We start from the raw sequence: 22,415 nt of genomic DNA on the forward strand, positions 1-22,415 counted from the left end.
CTACAACTAAAAGAATATTTTACAAAAGATCTATGAGATCTTAATCTATAAGGAATATAAAGAGAAAAATTAAAGACATTATGATAAAATCCAGTGTGCTACAGACATAAACTATTACTACATTACTCTAAACATGTGAAATAATATCAATAAAAATTAAGCACAGTTTTTATAACAATAAAATTTATTCTGAAATTCATATTAAAAATTTTGGCAGGGAATATCCCTATCAAAAACATTTGTGAAATATGAAAATATGGTAATTAAAATACTTTATTAGTAGTCTCAAACTAAATAAAAGGTCAATAATATCACAGTGGAGAATGGAAACATTATACAGGCTTTCAGAATATAATTAAGATTGCTTTTCAAGTCAGTAAAAAAAAATGGCTTATGCAATAATTAATATTGGACAACTTGGTGGCCATCTAGCATAGAACACACTTGACTTTGTGGTAAACATTACTAATAATTGGTTCTCCTTTCTTCCATGGGCACATGGGGTGTATATTTCCCAATCTCCTTGCAACTTGGGAGGGCCATGTAACTAGACACGGCCAATGCAATGTAAGGAGAAGGGATATGCTCCACTTGCTGGTTGAAGCATTGACAAGCCCCTCTTGATTTTACCGTTACTTCTCTTGCTACAGTAAATACAATTACCAATGTTAACATGGCAGAGCTCAAGATAGAAAACAATGAAGATTGCTGAGGATGCCATCTTGGAACATTTTCAGAACTTCAGTAGACTGAGCAGGTGATACAATTTTGATGTTTGGCATCTGAGGGCTGTTTGTTATAATGAACTACCTTAGCCTATTCTAATAAAGATTCCTCCTCTATGACTATCATAAGATAAGATCAAAGAGGCTCAAAGATATAGCCATAAATACTGGAAATGTGAAAACTCCAGAAGAAAAAAAATTTTTAATTGTTGATAGACCTTTATTTTGTTTAGTTATTTTTATGTGGTGCTGAGGATCGAACCCAGTGCCTCAGACATGCTAGGCAAGCACTCTACCACTGAGCCACAACCCCAGCCCCTGGAAGAAATTTTTTTTAAATGGTGTTCATGATATTAAAACAGGCAGATCTACTATGCAGCACTCCAAGTTAAAAACATAAAAGAATAGGATTAATACATTTGACTAAAAAATACAATTTCTGGGAAGCAGAATCTATATAAATTAAAATTGAAATTAGAAGCTTAACATTATGCTTGTAACACATGACAGTTCTTAATGCATCAAAATGTCTAAAAAATAGTAAGCAAACAACCCACCCATTAGAAAATGGGTAAAGAACATGGTTAGAAATACAGATAACACATGATGAAAGATTCCTTTCTAGATTATAATAGAAGAAATGCAAATTTAAAAAACAAATAACTACCAATATTTCATCTATCACATTTGCAAAAATCAAAAACAAGTTACTGGTGCAAGTGTGAAAAAAACTGGTGATCCTGAACACAGTGGATGAAAATATAATTGACACAACCTCTTTGTTGAGCAATTGGCAACATATTTCATAATTTAAAATGTGCAATTTGATCCAGCAATTTCACTTATAGGAAATTCATATTTGTGGTCAAAAATATATTTATTGGGCCTAGCAAGGTAGGACACACCTCTAATCCCAGCAACTCAGAAAGCTGAGACAGGAGGACCACAAGTTTGAGGCTAGTGTCAGAAACTTAGCAAGGTTCTAAGCAACTTAGGGAGATCTTGTCTCAAAATTTAAAAAATACAGAAACAAATACAAATGGCTGAGGATGTACTTTGGTAGTAAAGTATCCATGGGTCCAATCTCCAATACCAAAAAGAAAAAAAATTGATATATTGAATGAATGTACATTAACAAACTAATGTACATTAGCACCAAAAACCTGGAAACCACAAAATGTTTAACAAGTGACTCAATATGTAAATTATGGTACATTTATAAAATAAGAAAAAGGAATGAAGTAGACATAAGTGAATTGATACGACATAATTTCTGAGACATATTACTAAGTTAAAATAGCATTTGATGGTATATCATTTATAGACTTTCTGGGAAATGAAAACAGGAAACTGCTATGAATTGTTGCTGCAGTGGAAGCAAACACTTTTTAATGACTTTTAGTACCTAGAATTTAGTTTTTAGTAGATGGATGGATTGTTTCTTTGTTTAAAACAATGATTTAAATTCATAAAACCAGACTGATACCCTAAGGAAACTCAGGGTATCAGTTTCAATTCTCAGGCCCCCAAGGGGCCTCTACATGTAGGACTCTACATGTCACAGTACCCATGTGCCTGGTGACCACTGTCAGGAAGAACCCTGGCACAAACAGGCAAGTCACAGTAGCTACTCCTGACTTTCATTTAAAGTAAAACTTATTCAACTTGTAACATTTTATTTTTATCAGTTAGGAAGTGAAACTGACAGTTCTCACCTTCCTTGGATAAAAACCCTATCAAGACATATGACATTTTCACCCACATAATGCGGCTAAGGTACTTCCCTATGCCACCACAGTTGGGAACATCAGAAAAGTTCTGAAATTATGCAGGATTTCCATCTCATAAAATTGATAGACTTAAAAAGCATAGGGCAGATGCAGCATTACTCTGCTCCCACATGCTTTATGGCTATTTAAAGGGTCTGTCAACATGAATAATGCACAGGAGTTATTTTTACATAAAATGCACTCAGAAATTATAGAATGAACAACTTGATGGTAACATAGATTTCTGAAAGTCTAATTTATAAAACAGACTAACCTCAAGTTTTCTTGACTCATTTTGATTTCCTTGACTTTGCAGTTACATGTATAAGATAATGTCATTTCTTTAATCAGTATTTATTAGTATTTTGTTTTTCATTTGCTAGAAATTTGAAAAAATGAAATTAAAAAAATTAAAATTTCCAAACTAGAAATGACATATTGTAGGTTTGTGGGTACCTCATAACCCAATCATTTCTCCTCTATGTCTTCTTACATTATTTCACACATGAGCTTTTAGGTGAAACCTCACATCCAAACCATAAATATTTATATAATACAAACCATAAATATTTAAAATTATATATATATATATATATATATATATATATATATATATATATAAATTTTAAAATCTCATATAACAATTGCCAAGGGGAAAAACAATTTTTTCTATGGAAGCTGCAAACCAGGGAACAGTATTAGTCAATATAATTGATTAAAAAAAATATGGTGACATTTGATTTCTTGGGTCCCTCCTGAATACAAATCCACTTGATTTAACATATTATAGTAAATGTTCATAGATGGATTGAACTGTGAGAACACATAAATAAAAAAGAAATAGGCCCAGGTCCATATGGAAACACTGTAAATGAGAAAGGTAGTATTTCAATTCACAGGACATAAGTTCAACTCCTTCAAAAAGAATGCAAAACACAGACTTCTAAATAAATGATATTGGGACACACACAAAAAAGGAAATTTTGAAAGATACAATTGGATTTTTCTTTTCAAGATTTTTTTACATGTTGTTTTTTATGATGTATTATAATTGTATATACGGTGAGATTTCTTGTTACATATTTGTACATGTATGCAATTCAACAATATTAAATAATGAATGTAAAAATAGCATTGGAACAAAAATAACAAAACTAGAAAACTAAAATTGTATGCATACCTCATAGCAAACAACAGGAAAAAATCAAGGTGATCTAGGATATAAATGTGAAAAGATGAAACTATGCTAGAAAAAAATCTGAGTACATTTTTTTTATAAATTAACTATGGAAAAAACTTACTGCTCTTCAAAATCCAAGAGTAATAAAAGAAGATATTGAAAAATTGATTGCATAAAAATGAAAGCAAAATATTACATGGCAAAAATGCCCTAAGCAAAATCAAAAGGCAAAAACAAAGCAAGAGAACACTTTTGTACATCTATGAGAGAGTTGATTCTCCAAATATATAGAGAGATTTCTAAAATAATCATGGGAAGGTAAAAAAACGCCCAAGTGAAAAATATGCAAAATACATGAACAAATATTCAGCTATGGGCCAAATTCTAGAATTCATATGCTGTCCTCTAATCTCCGATGTGATGGTATTTGGAGATGGGGCCATTGGGAGGGAATGAGATCATCCACAAATGGGATTAATGTCCTTAGAACAGGAAACCTGAGAGCCCCTCTCCCTGTCCCTGTTCTCTACCATGTGAAGATATAAAGAGAAGGTCACCATTGGCAAACCAGGAAGCAGGCCTTTGCTAGACACCAGATCTTCTAGTACCTTCATCTTGGCCTTCCTGGCAACCAGAACTGTGAGTAATAAATGCTTTTGTTTCAGGTGCCAGGCATAATAAGACAGATGACACATATTCCCTCTCTCAAATAGAAGGAATGCTTGCTTTCATGTATATTAGAAGAAATGCAAGTTAAAACTATACTCATAACATTTCTTACCAAATCTGCAAACATAAAAACCTTGACAATACACTTTGTGGTGAAGTTGGGGTGGAGGGAATAAAGATCCTCTTCTACGTTGCAGGGAGAAGTAGAAAACAGTAAAAACAAACAAATAAAAAGAAAAGAAAAAGACACCAATAAAATTCCATGAAGCTGAAATATTAACAAATTCAACAATCCTAGGAATTTATCCTGAAACTGGACCTCTGCCTTTGTAAAGGGAGGCATGATTTTTTTTTTTCACTTACAGCCTTATGCATCACATAATAAGGCATTAGAAGCACCTAACATGCTCAACCACAGGAGAGTGATTGCAAGACCAAGGGTATAAACATGCCATGGAATACTATGCAGTTTACAAAAGAATAAAGAAGATTTTTTTTTATATCAGAGATGAATGGCCTAGATAGCTGGTATGCATTTGTGTATCTGTGCTTCCTTAGGTTTGCAAAGAAAAACGTGATGGGAAAACATCAGAAGGAGGGTGGAAATTGAATGGAAAGGACATGGATGGGAAAGAAAATTCTTGTGTATTCTTATGTATATAATTTTGAATTTTGAACTATGGGAACACTTTATATTTTCAGAAAGTCAAATTAAAAAAAAAAGAATAAATAATTGCATCCCCAAAGCTGAATATAATTTTATTTTTTTTTTAAAGAGAGAGTGAGAGAGGAGAGAGAGAGAGAGAGAGAGAGAGAGAATTTTTATTTACTTTTTAGTTCTCGGCAGACACAACATCTTTGTTGGTATGTGGTGCTGAGGATCGAACCCGGGCCGCACGCATGCCAGGCGAGTGCGCTACCGCTGAGCCACATCTCCAGCCCCTGAATATAATTTTAAATGATTTAATCAAACTGAATAGCTGATTAATAATGTAAATTTTTAAAATAATTAATTTTAATATCCTTGGAACATATATTTTTAGTGAGAAATATGCTAAGGGAGAAAGAGGAAGGAAACGAGTTTTCTCTACTTGATTTGTTATAAGTAGCACCTGTATTTTTATCTAGAATTATTCTGTACATAATATAACAACAAGCAAATATATTAATGTAATACATTAATATATTTACCCACATGGAAAAAGTAGTCATAAGTTAGAGTCTCAAGACAATGAATTGAATTTGATCTATTTAGATCTATAATCCCATTGCTGGGATTACATTTTAGAGAAAACACACCAAAGAATGCTGAATGAAGATAGATTTTGGCTTCAGAGTTACTAATAGTAACAAAAATAAAGCAGAGATTTTTAAACCACTCCATAATAAGTGGATACTCAAAAGTAAATACAAATTTGAATCAACAGATTTTTATTTAGCCACAAAACTGATAAATATGAATAATATTTAGAACTATGGCCAGACTTCCTATGTCAGGTCAAATAAAAGAACTTTAATATGTCATATTTATAACTACGTAGTTGAAAACAGTTGGATCTTTTGGGAAATAAACACATAACTTGGTGTATCTGGAATTATTCAACCTCTTAGGCAATTTATTTAGTCTACACTTTTTTTCTGAAAAGAATTTTTCTGTAGTAGCTTCAGAAGTTGATGAAATTAAAGACAGAATCCTGTTCTGTCATTCTTTCCTCCTGTTTTTAAACTATCCTTTGGACAAGTTCTCATTTTTATAGACTGAACCTTCACCAAGGCAATATTCAGAACTGGCCATGAAAATAATTAGCTTTTCTCTTCTAAGTCATACAGCCAGAAGGTTTATTTAGTGCCAAGGATGCAGAATTGTAGAGTTCCAATGTAGTGCTAGGATTAATAATGTGTGAAAATTTTGCCACATGCAACTAATACCAACCAATGCTACTAAAGAAACATGTTTTGTTAGGACTAAAAAAATATTTTGAATTGGCTTAGATTCACCCCAGCCTTAAATTTCTGCCCTTCAGTCTGCAGTACCACACCTTATTAACTGGGGCAAGAATGTCACAGAAAGAGTCAGAGAATACTCCTGGACTTTCTGCACCCCTACTTCCTCTGCAGCTATATGGTCCTAGATACATGACTTACTCTCTAATATCTTGTTGCCAGATAAACAAGCTCAGCTTAGAAAAAGCAAGACGAGGTTCAGCTCCATATATTGTTTTTCTGTTCCGACTTCATAGTTTCTCAATTTAAAATCTTGAACTGAGTGTGAATATTGGCAAATTAAAAGCAGAATGTTTAAAGGGTATGATTAAAAAAGCTTAATGAGTTTCTAAATACTTAGAACATTTCTAAGAATTTACTTGAAAGAATTTAGGCCTAACTGTGGCACAGTTAAGTATCAGGGGAAAAATATTTACGGAGCAGAGAATCAATCTACTATGACTTTCCATATTGTGCATACTAGATTAACAATTTACTTTGGGTTTTTTTTTTGTTTTTTTTTTTTCTCTTTAACCTGGAAAAATAGGGCTCTCGTCACACTTCCAGTGTTTCAAATGCTCCAAATATCCTTATTTGACTTAAGAATATCTACTCAAACTATGAAATTTTGAGCAGTTAACCATAAAATTAAATATCAAGTCTAGTTTGCCAGTACTTGCACAATTTATTCTTTCACATTCTTTTAAGAAGTTCTATTAAACCACTAACTCTATGAACTATCCCACTCAATCACCTATTTTTATTTTGATATTCTAAGAGCAATTCTTTTTCATAGTATGTATGGAGAACTTATTTGAAAAATTTATTGACTTTTACAATTATATAAACATAAAATTTAGTTTTCTTTATTCAGCCATGCTACATCATTTGATATCTGTGAGGGACAGAAATAATAAAATATTTCTTAAATTAATTTTATTTAGATTTCCATCTGGTATTCATATTTGTATAAGAAAAATGTGTAGACAATGCCTTCTAAGCAATTCAGATAATATTGGAAGGGCATGATTAATTCAGAAGGATGTTTCAGAGACCCACAAAATTACTCTCTCTTATTGGCTCATTTCACCAAGTAAAGATATGGCAAAAAAAATCAGGGCAATAGTTGTTTAACTGCCCAGAATATTTGTGTGTGTTTCAACTCATGAAACTTTAAAAACTCTTATTAAATGCATACAAAGGTACTACTAGAATTAAGCCAATGCAATTCTTATCAGATGCAAAATGAGCTGCTTTAAAATTTCAACTAAAAATAGTGAAATTTAACTTTTAATAACATTTATTAAAACATGTGTTTCACAACAATTTTTAACTAAGGTATTACAAACCCCAAAATAATCTAGCAAGGAAATGTTTAATGTAAAAATTTAAACATTATCTTAGTATAAGTAATGAGCAAAACTTTTTAAAACCATGTTATTAATGCCAGGTATAGTGATGTGCACCTATAACCCCAGTGACTCTAAGTCTGAGGTAGGAATATGGCAAGGTTGAAGATAACCTGAGCAACTTGGCAAGACCCTGTTTCAAAATAAAAAATAAAAAGGGCTGACGATGAAGTTCAGTGGTACTAGGTTCAATCCCCAATACCAAGGCAATAAATAAATAAAATGTAGTTAAATGAATGATTAAAAGGAAAAAAAATGATAAGTAAGAATCCTCTATAATGTTGATGGAAAATGCAAATGTATAAAGAAAAAACTTAGACAGTATAACCATATAGAAAAGTCTAAATTGTTAAAAAAATGAAACGGACTTCAAGTCTGTTGAACATATATACTATGACCTCTGATTTTAAGCACAACCAAAGCTACTATCTATGAAATATATTATGTCCTATAATCTTCATAATGACCCTAGAAATAGCTCCATTTGCTTTATTTTATGAATGAGGAAATCAAGACATGAAGAAATTCCATGATTTGACATGGTTACATGGGTAATTCTGGTGGAGCATCTTTAACCAAGGCTGTCCCATGCCACCAACATGAGGTTATAGAATCAAAGCTTCACTTTCAGAGCATTGAAATCAATTCACATGAAATCAGAGAGTCAAAAATCTCTACTTCTCAGACAGACACACACACACATACATACACATACATACAGAAACAGGAAGAAGCTATGTATTTTAAAAACTATTCTTACTCCAATAATTTCTATTCCCTTTTAATGTAACCTCAAATCAAGTTTTATGTTGACTTAAGATCATTCTGGGAAGGCCAAGTGACGTCAGTTTTATATAAGTGATGATATGCAAATCCACAGAAAACAGATCTCCAGAAAAAAATTGTCAGTAGGCATGAAATCTCACATTTAGTGTTAGAGCAGGCAATAGGCTCACTAAAGTTTCAAACTAGATTCTAGGTACCTTGGAAATGAAGAAGACTTTTGTGTTGTGGTAATCTGTGAATAATTTTGATGGTTTTCTGTCATGCACCAAAATCTCAATTTGAAAAATGATAAATGGTACTAATGGTAATTGTTAAAGTTCAATATTAAAAACAGTCCATGATATAATGTAAGACAAAAATTCAACTATGTATTATCAAAAGATTCAAGAAAGACTTTCTAGTTTAGGTCACCTAAGAATTTGGTCATTAAACATCTTTCACTGGGTGCCTGCCCTATTGTGAGAATAGACGTTCCTCCTAAAACCTGGTGTTCCAAAATGCTTACTTTCACAATAACTGTCAATAACAACATTTACTAATGTGAATTCAAATTCAGGAGAATATTAATCCTGTGATATACTTGTGACAAAAAGGCCATAAAATCCATGTCTAACGAATCAAAGGCAGTGAGAAATCCTGTAATAGAGAAACCCAACACTTCCCACACTTATCAACCAGAAAACACTTTTTATTTATTTGTTTATTTTGGGTGCTGGAGGCTTGAACTCAGTGTCTCTGAAATGCTAAGCACATGCTCTACCACTAACTTAAAGTTCCAGCCCCAAACACTTTTGTAAAACCTATTAGTATTCCAAGGAGTTTGCCTGGAGAACTTCTGAGTTATGGTCTTTAAAAAGTATTCTCTGACCCTGAGAAAAATGGAGTGACTGTTCATAGAGTCAGGCTCATTCCTGGTGATGGTGACAAGTAAATTCTTCTTCCAACTCCCCAGGGGCATATCTAAAATAGGTAATGCTCAGGCACAAATTTACATATAAAGCAGCATATGGGTGTGGAAATATTAAAATACACCAAGAAAATGGGTAGGTGTATGGGGAATAGAATTTTCTGACCTATTTGTCCTAATGAGTTCATGTCATGGTTTAAACACTGTTGAACAATTTGCTTAACTAGTTAGTCTATACTGTCTTGCCAAAATCTCTGTGGACAGTAGTTTCACCAGTCTTGGATAAGTATATTTCTGCCATTTACAGATATCTTTCAGGAGTGGTTTTTTATTTTTTATTTTTTTGTGCTGGGGATTGAACCCAGGGCTTCATGCATGCAAGGCAAGCATTCTACTAACTGAGCTATACTCCCAGCCCCAGATATTTTTCAAAGAGCAATTATCACACTACTTTCTTTTGACTCTTAATTGATACATTTTAGGTAATATCAATGCTATTTTTTTTCAATACTTGAAATTTCAGTTTAGATACCTAAGATTGTTAACTGTGTTCACATTCAGGAAAGAAAAACTATGTAGAAAGAATTCTTTCATCCATGAAAATACCTATTATGTGCCAGTTATCACATGCAAAGTCTATGATGTAGGATTTCATATTTTTATGGTAAATGTAAGAAAGTTTAGAATTTTCAGAATAAACTAGTACATACCCTTAAGTTTCTTCCAAGCTACCAAGTTGCCTAGCGAATAGTACTCCACCACATAATACTCCTGGCAAAGCTATTTGAGGCATATATATCATTTAAGCCTCATAATAAATCAATGTGTCTGTAAATATCATCTTCAGTGTCTAGAGATCATCTTGTTCATTATTATCAGAAAAGGGATGAGAAGATTCCTCCAAGATCATTCCACCAACGGAAGATCTCAAGCTAAAACCCAGTGTCTTTGTCCATTTGTGCCACTGTAACAAAATACCTGAGGAATTCGCAAGCCATTACAATTTCATTTCTCGCAGTTTTAGAGGACAGGACATTCAAGAACAAGTCACCAGGGTTTCAGTGTCTCTTAAAGTGCCTTGAGTGCCATGTCCCATAGTGGAAGGTGGATGAGCAAGAGGCAGTGGAGAAGGAGGTCCCTTTGTGAAACTTCTTTTATGAGGGCCTTAATCCCATACCTGAGGAACACTTGTGATATAATCACCAGCTGAAGAACCCACCTCTTAATATTATTACATTCAAGGATAAGTTTGCACATGAATCTTGGAGGAAGCACAGATATTCAAACCATAGCACTCACAGCCCATGGAAACTAACATGACATTCATTCTACTCTAAGTCCTGATGCTGAAAAGGAAATGTAATATGTCTCGCATTTTTAAGGCCTACTCCCATTCCTCTGTTAAATTACGTGTCAGATTGCATCCCTGTATTTTCCTCTGTTAGATCATGTGCCAAATTACTTACCAAAATGCTTTAGAACCTGATCTTCATAATGGAGGCAGTTCAAATAATGCATATGCATAATTATGTATCAGTATCACAAGGTGCTAGGTAAACCAAAAGATAAGCTTAAAACAGGTTGAAAGAGAAGTAGCAAACTGTGAAATCCTATGGTTAAAAAAAAAAAAATCTGTGTCTTGTTACCAGCCAAAATACAACTTGTCAGACCATGCTATCCAGACAGGTATTAGCATCCACAGAGGAACTAAAAAAGCCTTTCTGGGATCTCTCAGGTCATATGTGCACTTGGGTTTGAATCTGTGTCTCTCTGACCTCAAGCCTTGTTATTCTATTTCAAAACAGTGTTTTGGATTTTGTATCAATGGCTTCATAGTGCAGAAAAAGATACCAACCTGTTCTTAACTGAAAGTGAATTGCTCTAAAATTATTTTGATTGTTGGGAAAATCCACTTAAGTGTTGGCAAATCTAGGCAGTTTTCTAAATAAGAACTGTAAGTCTTAATAAAATAGGATTGCTATAATGGTTCTCTGGAGGTAGGTGTTCAGCTGCAAAGATAAATATGCTCCAAGTTCATTTCTCTATCGTTAATATAAAAAACATATTCTCATAGGTAGGCTTAAACACTAAAGCTACAAAAATATATATTTAACACTGTGAATCAACCTATAGCAGAACAAAAATTCTATTAAACAGGTGAATTATGCAACTTTAATTTCTTTTTGCCTACTATGAAATATCCAATAAGTATCAATTACCCATTTTATCTGTTTAGTAAAATCTATTAATAATGACAACTAAAATATATTTAGCACATAAAATGTAGAGAAAGTTGTGTTTAGTCCTTTTCATGCGCTTTATCATTGGGTCATTACAGCAACAACATGAGATAGACATGGAGATTATTCCTATATTTCAGATATGGAAACTAAGTCTCAGAGATATGGAATAAATCACTGAGTTATACAGCTTATGACTGGCCTTGAGGCTTGGTTGTCTGACCCAAGAGTTTGCATCTGTAATGACTATTCTCCATTAGGCACTTACAATGTACAAAGACACACACTGGTCACTCCAGCATATACAAATATGAGAGCTAAAGATACAAAAACAACATATTCTGCAATAAAACCAATTCACAAAAGCAATCATGTCTACTTCTGAAATTATTCTGACTACAAAACTCTATTCATTTTGACAATCATTGATTATCAAGAAAAAAATCCACTTATCTTTATTAGATCAAGAGTGAAGTAATCTTATAGTATACTCCTTAGAAAAAAGTAAATCATAAACTTGGTTTTGTAATATCATGAGGAAATAATTTTGTGGACTGAATTATAATCCCCTCAAAATTCATAGGTTGAAGTTGTAACTATAGAAACTTAAAATGTAATGGTGTTGAGGGCTTTCATGAGGTAATTAAGGTAAAGGGAGGTAATTAGAGTGGGTCCTAATACCAAATGATTTGTTCTTTATCAGCATAGGAAATTAGGACATAGTTAGATACAGAGGAAAGACCATGTGAAGATACAGGGAAAGAATGGTCTCCAATGAAAACAATCCTGGTGACACCTTGCTCTTCTTGCTTTCAAAATAGTGACAAAATAACTGCCTTATTTACACCACCCAGTGTGTGGCACTTGTTTTTATGTCAGTCAGAAGGGACTAAGGTAAGTATTATGCACACTTTTTTGTATTAAGCATAGTGGCCAGGTTTTAAAAAGACTAGACTGATTAGTAGTCCTTTTGAGAAGCCTATGTTGTAGAAAAATTCTGTCATTCTGAAAAAGAAAAAATTCCTATTTTAAAAAAGAGCAACCTTTATTTCAGCTGATATTCTTTTTACTTAGAGTCATTGTTCTCAAATGTGGCTGAACACCAGAAACTCAAAGGAGCTAACAAAGAAAACATGGTGCCTCAGCCCCACACCACACATTTTAATTTAATTGATCTGGGTGTGGACTGAATATCATGATTTAAACAGCTCCCCCAATGTTTTGCTTATCTCTATATTAGAACCTAAGATTGAAAGCTGGGGCTTAGAGAGAGGGTCACTATATAGAATTTAAAAATTGCTAACAGATATATCCACAAGATGGCGTATTTCTGCACTTGAAAAAAATTGAAATTGAGAGATGTTTCCAAAATGTTAACTCTGCACCATTGCTTGTAAAACCAATCAGATTTAGATGAAAATTACATGAGGTACATGCAATCATAAAATGAATTACAGCATTCTGAAAAGATGTGGGGTTTAGTGAACTAATGTTACTAATCTCGTTTTGAACAAGGGGCCCAGTTTGGCCACAATGAAAATGTTCTTGGGTGCCATGTCTTTTATTCACCATCACATCTTAGTAGAACTGAGGTCTTCCTTTATCTCTCTACCACCATCAAGAACTTTTTGACCTCTTAGGGGCAGGGTACCAAGAATGCTACTTGCAATTATAAAAAACACAAAATCCTGACTCAACCACACACATTTTCAGCTCATTGTATTTAACTGGTGGATATGGGTTGTTATACTGAGTGATGTAAGCATTGACCAAATGCTTTCATTTAACTGCTGATAAAAGACATACCAATCACTTCTCAAACATAAAAAATAACACCAACATCCCAGAAAAAACTATGCCTACCTGAGGTTGTTTTGTAAAAGTAAAAAGCTTTTAGTTATTACAGATGATATTCTATACCTTAACAGTAGCTTTGCAATTCTTTTCCTGTTCACTATTGAACGGGCATGAGAGTAAGGGGCAAGGAAAATATCCAGAAGAGTTTTAAATGCAAATATCTAACCAAGGGAACCATTCCCTAACCACCACCCCCCCAGCATCCCGATATTTCTGCTACCAAATCTCTGACTAGTTATATAAAGGTTTTAGTTTCCAAGGAAACCACTGACATCTATGGAATTTAATGAACATAAAAAAAGGAACTATGCCATATAATTTACATCTGAAGATAAATTTGAATAGCTATCAAAATCACCAACACACACAGGGGCACAGAGTTCTGTAAATTTTTTGACCAATTTTTTTCTCCATTTGGTAAAGACATAAATAAACACAATGACAAAAAAAAACAACCAACCAAAGGTGGTGGGAAAAAAAAACCTATTGCAACATGTTAGGCAAATTAAGAAATATTTGGAGTCAAGAATAAGGACCAAAGGTTGATCTCATCAGCGATTAAGTGAAAAAGGAAGAAAGTTTTATTCTGTTGTATAAAGAGTTTTCTTTTTCTTTTCTAATCCTCAAAATAGCTAACTCAAATTTTATGTTTGCGGTTTCATACAATGGTAAATGGTTCAAAGTGAAGGAAATAGATTATAATCAACAAAAGGGGACAATAAATAAAGCACTCATTTCAACTCCAGCCCTCATAGATGATTCATTGAAACCGCTGTTGTATAACATCCAAATAACAGCTCATTATGAGATTTATATGTTGGCATCCAGATTCCATGATGAGCTGTTTGAGTTTCAACAACCCTTAAATAAATGGCCTACTCTGAATATTAGCAAGGAATGCTCCTGATATAGGAAAAAAAATTAAAGTAAGTATATTTATATATAGTGTATATTCATATCTGTAAATATATGAACATATAGGGTGTGTTCAATAAAATAAAAGTGTGCAAAAGTGTTAAGTTAAAAAAAGAAAAAGGCTAGAAGGAAATTCATCATTTGACCCAAATTCATCCCAGGACTCCCTTTTTCTCAAAACACATTTCTAGATATGAAGGATATGATCTGTTCTATCTTTTCCCTCCTCGCTGGCTGTTCCTTTTTTTTACGGTGGTAAAGTATACACAGCAGAAGATTTATAATTTGAAGTGTAAAGGTCAGTAGCATTAAGTAAATAAACACTGCAGTATGACCACTGTCACCATCCACATCTAGAATTTTTTCATCTTCTCAAACAGAAACTCTGTACCCATTAAACCATAATCCCCCATCCTCCCCTCCCATGGGCCTGACAACTATAATTTTACTTTCTCTGTGCATTTGACTACTCTAGATACCTCATGCGAATAAATTTCTGGGTCTGGATTATTTCACTTAGAGTAATATTGTCAAGGTTTATTCATGTTGCAACATGTGTTAACATCTTATTCCTTTTTAAGGCTGAATAATATTCCATTTGAAGCATATACTACCTATTGCATATCCATTCATTCATCGATTGACATCAGTATAAAAGTAACCGAGTTTATACTTTCAATTCTTTAGGGTATGTACTATTCTCAATCTCTTTTGTTAGTTCTGCCTAAATTTCTTGAATGTTTCAGGGCTCAGACTTCAGACTGCCTTCCTCTATACCCACATTCCTTAGGAGATTTCACCCAAATATCAAATTTAAAATACTCAAAGTTATACCAACAGGGTCAACAACTACCCTGAATTTCAGATCTGATTTCTTACTGACATTATCAATTAGAAGTATGATATGCATCTCAAACCTTACCTATCCAAAACCTACGTTTTTTTTTTTTTCAATTCAAGTGTGTTCAGTTCTTCTTCTGTGTTAGGACACGGCAACGCAATTCTCCTAATTTCCCAAGTCAAAACACAAATAGTTATTCTTCAATCCTTTCTTTTTCTTTTACTTCCCATCCAACACACTGACCCTGCGTCTCCATCTTCAACACACATTCAGAATCGGTCTTTTTTTTTTTTTTTTTTTCACCAGCTCTGTAGCTACCATGTTGGTTACAAGTCACCATCCCCACTACCTGGGATGTTTGCAATAGCCAGCTAGTTGGTTTCCCTTGCTTCTTCCTGTGTCTTCTATAGTATGCATTGAACACAGCCACCAGCAATGCTTTTCAGAAGCTCAGACCTTGTTATCCCCCCTCCTCAGAGCTTCCAGACGCCCCTCACTTCTATCAGAGGAAAACCCCGAGTCATTGGCACAGTGCGTGAGCCCTGACGCCCTTGATGGCACTGACCTCCTTGCTATTTATTCCTCAAACAAGTTCTGCATGCTCCCACCTCAGGGCCTCTGCTCTAGCTGTGCTCCCTGCCTGGAGTGTTCCTCCTGTGGTCATTAACCTAGTTCTCTCCCTTGCTAAATTCATGTCCCTACTCACATGACTGCATTGTATCAAGATAACTTATTTCTGTGGGACTCATTTAAAAAGAGAGAGAGAGAGAGAGAGAGAGAGAGAGAGAGAGAGAGAGAGAGAGAGAAAAGAAGAAGAAGAAGAAGAAGAAGAAGAAGAAGAAGAAGAAGAAGAAGAAGAAGAAGAAGAAGAAGAAGAAAACTAGCTTCACCATTATTTCGGGTCTATGGTCTCCTATCCTGCCCTACTTTTCTCAGTAGGTCTCATCTGTTACCTGTTTTCCCCACCCTTGGACCTATTCATATAGGGCTTTACGCTGTGGTGTACACTGCTTTTCACCTCTCCATTCAGTGATGTCAGGTTGGTGACTTGAAATCTACCAAGGTGAAAAACAGTTACCTAGGAAAATTGGCAAACAAATGAGGGTCTTCTTTTCTTTCTTTCTTTTCTTTTTTTTTAAGGACCAATAGACCAGTACCATCATTCCTAAATGGAATGTTACACAAAGAGCAGAGTCATTTGTTCATTTATTTACTGCTGCTTTCCCTGTGCCTAGAACAGTGCCTGTCACAAATTGTCTCTCAATGACAATTTGGTCAAACCAGTAAAAAAAAAAAAAAAAAATGAAGTAATCTCTTTTTATATAGGGATTAGGAAAGCAAAGCTGAATCAATTTTTAAAATTTAATTTACTCTAATCTGCCTTTGGGGATTCTGATGATACTATATACCATCTAGAATTTAATTGCTACCTAGATACTTACAAGGAGTCATAATGAAATGAATATTACATATCTGAAATAAACTGCCCTTCACCCATAGAATGAAAAGGTCATCAAAGAAGTATGCGAATCTGTGTCCTCAGAATACAAAACAAACAAACAAACAAAAAAAAAACAGTTTGAAAGTAAAGTAAAATGTTAGAAATATTTCTCAAGGTTATTACTGTATGCACATGTCAGCTACATGCGATTTTCATGCACTAAAGTTGGGGGATCATCCATAACAGTGAGCTTGTTCCCTATGGAGTCTGAAAGCACTTAGAATTGCATTCAAGACGCTATGTGCAAAGTATGACATGTTTTTCTTCCTTTTTGTGTGCATAGCATCTTACTTTGGTTCGATTGTGACCTGATTTTATTTGCTTTGTTTTTGTTTTTTAGTTCATCTGGTTTGCCATGACCAAGATAAGAAGTTTTAGGTCATTTCAACTTGTTCCACATCCCTTTTAGAGGAGGAAGAGTTTTGGCTTGATTCACTTTCTGATTTAAAATTTGGAATCAAAAGGCTAACAGGAATTATACACCGAAAACCAGGCATGCAGCCTGTATTCTCATTTCACAGAGGACGAAATAAAGGACCATGCAGAAAATACAACTTCGTTGAGCTCATTAATGGCAGAGGTGGTATCTGCACCTACATCTCCATTTTCCTAGTTCATCCACTTTTCAGTACACCTACAGAAAAGTACATCCTAAGAATGCAGAAGATGAAGAAATCATCTCTATTCATTTGCATCTTTGAAGTCTTTCTCATTTGGCACACAGTAAAACAAATATATATGCTTTGTATTGTAATCCAGAATATGGACTCATGATCATGAGCAAAGTTCCAGAAACCCAGTTACTCTGCACAAGATTCTGTTTGTTTTTTTTTTTTTTTTAATTCTAGTCAGGTCTGCTTCATTTTATTAATGCTACACATGTGCTACTAAATTGTTGGGTCAAGAACTACTAATAGATGAGAAGGCACAGTGATAAACACTCTTTTAAAAAAGGAAGATCCCTTTGAAATGACAATCTAGGGAGCACAAGTGTATAGCACAGACAAGATGTATCTACCCCAGCACCTTGTCCTTACATGTACTACATAAACCTTGGAGGGTTGGAAGAAGACACCAAGAATGAAAATATAAATACATTTTAGATTTCAAAGGATTCAAATTTGTTTTCCTCTGGTTTTTACATTTGAATTTTTTTTTAATCTCCCAATGTCTCTCCCGTGAGAAATTTAAAAGCTAGCAACTTGAACGAAGGCTACATATAGAAAAGCAGATTTGGAATGCTATGCATTGTATCGAGAGTCAACATTTAAATTTATTAACAAGGCAGCGTGTGGAAGCCGTTTCCATTTCCTATAAATGCTATTTCAAATCACAGCAGGCATAGAAAACAGTTCATTTTCAAAGAGATGTTGGATTTTTATGTAATGAGATGCTGTGAAAAACAAAATAATATGAATACATAGATAAATATTTGCAGGGTGCCTGGGTATTTTGATACATGCTCCACAAATGTTTTTCCTTCCTTTGTGGTCTGGAAGCTTCTGAAGAAAGTCTTGCACTCAATCTGTCTTCCTCTTACACTGCCTGTTTGTCCTAAGTTTCCAAGATTTTCTCACTCTATATTGATATATTTACACTTTTCATTTTTCACTGTAAGTTCTGCTGCTTTTGTTCCAACTATCTTAATGGTGTCTTATTTAACCGTCCTCCTCCACCATGTCTTCTCTGACAAGGTGTTCTACTGTAATCATTCTGGAAGGCTCTTGGACAGCTAGTCTCTCTTCCAGCCCATACTCCATGGAACTGCTGTCAAGTCAGGAGCTACCAAGGGTGATTTGCAGGGGGCAATCACCAAGGGGTACCAGAGAATGAAAAAGGGGCCTCTTCCAGAACACTGGAAGCCAGACTTTTGAGAAAAAAAAAAAAAAGGTGCCTAGACCCTAGTGACATTAATTGAAGAGCTGAATGAGACTTTCCTGGAACCCACCACTTGCATTGAAATTTGCAACACTTTTCAAACATTTTAAATAAATTATGTTGTTATTTATCCAGTTTGAATTCAAATTGCCAACTTAAAGATTTCTATTCATTTATTCTGCAGTACTGGGGATCAAACCGAGGAGCATTCTACCTCTAAGTTATAGCCCCAGCTCTTTTAACTTATATTTTCATTTGACTTAGGGTCTAAGTTGCCCAGGTGGATCTTGAATCTGTGATCCTCCTACCTCAGCCTCCAGGGGTTGAGGGATCAGAGGTTATGCACCACTATGTGTAGCTGTCAAGTTAAAGAGTTTTAAACTAATATTGTAATCCTCTGTCTTGTCTATTAATGGACGTAGCTCCTTTCAGCCCCATAACATAAACTTTTCTAACTTGGGTGAATGAAACAAAAATCCACTTACTGCAAATCAAACCTGAAAATATTAATGATAATAACAAAATAATGATGTGGGGATCAGAGGGGATAGTTCAGTGGTAGAGCACTTGCTTAGAAAGTATGAGGTCCTCCGCCCAATCCCCAACACAGCAAAAGAAACAAATAAGACAATGATCATATCAACAATAGTTGCTAGTACTGAGTTTTTAGTGAGTGGTTATTAAATACTACCATAATTTAAGTAGGGATGCTCAAATTTTGCTGCAAATTTGTTTTCTAAAATCCTGATATCCATGCCCCATCTATATCAGTTAGATTAATGTGGTACTCTGGAAGTGGGAAACAGGCAACAGAAGCTTTTAAAGTTTCTCAGGTGATTCCATGAGCAATTAAATTTGAGAACTCCTGTGCGAGAGATTTGTTAATGAATTATTTCATTTGTTCCTTACAGCAATCATATAAAGAACTTATTATTATCATCATCATTGGAACTATGAGGAAGAAGTCTGATGCTCAGCAAAGCCACAAGGGTAATATTCAACAGAACCAGGCTCTGAAAATATTAGAGTGAGGCTCTTAAACACCAGAAAGGAGGAGGTAAGGAAGAAAGCCATAGGCAGGTATAATGCACAGAGGAAGCACTTCCCCCTCCCCCCTCAAAGAAAGTGTTAACTGAAACACCAAAGCCAGGGTATTCTGGGTGTTAAAAGTCCATCATGGAGAGAAACATTTTAGGATCTAATAATGGTTCATCAGATTAGCAGAGCACAGGTGCTACTTCTGTTCATTTATCAACATTCAATAGACATTTATCAAACTGCATCCATAAATGAAACACTTAACTAATAAGCTAGCTGTGAACTGCAATAAGAGAGACAGATTCCAGCCTGGAACTCTCCATGTGCCAATACAATTGACTTTGACTCCTGATGCCTGAGACAAAGAAGGCTCTGATGTTCTTCAGACAACTGTCTTTAGCCAATGTTGATATTGAAATCTCAAGTTAGGATAATAAGCTTGCGTTAGAAGACCAACTTCAGAGCTTTGTTATTGATACACTGTAGTTGTTGGAACTAACAGGCTTATATAAAAATTGGCTGGCATGTTGTTGGGAGAAGAGGAAAAGTATAGATTCTTTCTATGCTAAAAACTGTGAACAATTTTGAATCATCAACAAAGTATTAATTATGATAAGCTCAATAGAATTGAAAGATCAAAGCCATTGAAATTCCCTATTACTAGGAGATGGATGCACATAATGAGCTAGTTTCACACTAAATACTTTTAGAAGCCTTCTGAAGGAAAACAGTTTTGATTTTTCTTTCTATAACTTTCATTTTTCACATTTTAAACTGAACCACTTTAACCCTTTCAGCTCCAAACCTTCATCTCTGCATTTGCTCTAAGGCATTTTTATATCTCTGAAGAGAGACATCACAGGAGTGATTTTTTATTTCCCCCTGCAAATCTGAAGCAATCAGTCATTCTGGATGTTAAAGAAACTAATTTTGACTTTTAAGAGATAAGACAAAAGTTGTAGGAAAATTCTCAAAAAGAAAGTCATCATTTTTTTTTTCAGGGCTGGGGATTGAATCCAGGACCTTGCACATGCTAGGCTAGGCAAGCAGTCTACCACAGAGTTACATTCCAGTTCTTAAAAAAAACATTTTTATAAGTGCATTATACTTATACATAATAGTGGGTTTCATTTTGACATATTCATATATGCATGGAATATAATTGGCTCTATTTCAGTCCCTTCCTCTTTCCTCTCCTTCCTTCTCCAAGTTCTCCTTCATCTACTTTATGGTATTCCATATATATATCTATCTGTATGTATATACACACACACAGATGTGTGTATATATATATATATATATATATATATATATATATATTCATATATTTATATGTATACACACACATATAAAAAAAGAATTTGCTATGATCTATACACACACATGCGCGACATAATTTGGTCAATTTCATTCCACAATCCCTCCCTTTTCAGGTCATTCTTCCCCCCCTCTCAATCTCTGTCCTTGGCTTAACTGATCTCCCTAATATTTTTATGTGATTCTTTCCACATTTTTCCCCTTATTTTACTCTAACTTCCACATATGACAGAAAACATTCGATGCTTGATTTTCTGAGTCTTACTTATTTCACTTAGTGACAGGTTCAGAAAGTGTTTAAGTTGCCCACACTGACCTTGAACTTGCAATCCTCCAATAGCTGAAATTAAAGGTCTGCACCACCACAACCATATGGAAATCTCTAGCTTTATATCAAATAGACAGAGAGGCACTGGGCTCCTAAATGGAAACTGTACTTCTATTTTTGCTAATACTCTTTCTGCTAAAAATGAAGTATTCAAAAGCACTAAGTTTTAAATATGATAAAGAATAGTTTTTGACTTTGATGGTGAGTCAACACATCCTGCTACTATTCCTTACCAAATAATCTAAGTTTAAAAAAAACATATATTTTCTTCATCCAACAGTTTAAAATAATCTTCCAAATATAAATGAACTGAAAACACTTCCTTGATTATTTCTCAGCAAGTTTTTCATGCCAAAACAAATGTCATCCCACACAACTGATCCCAAAGTATGCTGGTCTTCTCCAGTAACATTTTCCGAATTAAGAATTTACATCTTTTTGGTCTCATGGGTGGAATTATTTTAATTGTAGAATTTTCTAGTTATGTAGAATTTCCATTCATCACATCTAAATGTTATAAGTTTCAATGATATTTTTAAAAATTATTTCAAGCACACATTAACCACTTAGAATTAACCAGTACAGGTTAAGTATCCATTGTCTGAAATGATTGGGAAACACAGGGTTTCAGAATTATTTTTTTCAGATTTTTGAATATTTGCATATACATAATAAGGACCCTTGGGTATGAGACCCAAATTTAAACACAAAATTCATCTGTGTTTCAAATACAGCTTACACACAACCTGAAAGTAGTTTTATACAATATTTTTAGTGCACCCAAATTTTGACTGTGATCCCTTATCACATGAGGTCAGGTGTGGAATTTTCTACTTATGGCATGGACCGCATTGGTGCTCCAGAGATTGCAGATTTTCATATTTAGATTTATTATTTCCAATTTCAGATTTTCTGATTACGAATGCTTAACCTGCAACTTTGGCATTGTTATATTTTTTCCTCAAACAAAAATAAAGTCCTGGGCTTGAAGCAAGCCCCAAGGTTGCATTGTCCATATGTTCATTCATATTTTAATGAAAGTGAAAGTGTTTAGGGCACACTGGCTGTTGTG

The sequence above is a fragment of the Urocitellus parryii genome, chromosome 6 (genome assembly GCF_045843805.1).
Source record: "Urocitellus parryii isolate mUroPar1 chromosome 6, mUroPar1.hap1, whole genome shotgun sequence".
Classification (NCBI taxonomy): domain Eukaryota; kingdom Metazoa; phylum Chordata; class Mammalia; order Rodentia; family Sciuridae; genus Urocitellus; species Urocitellus parryii.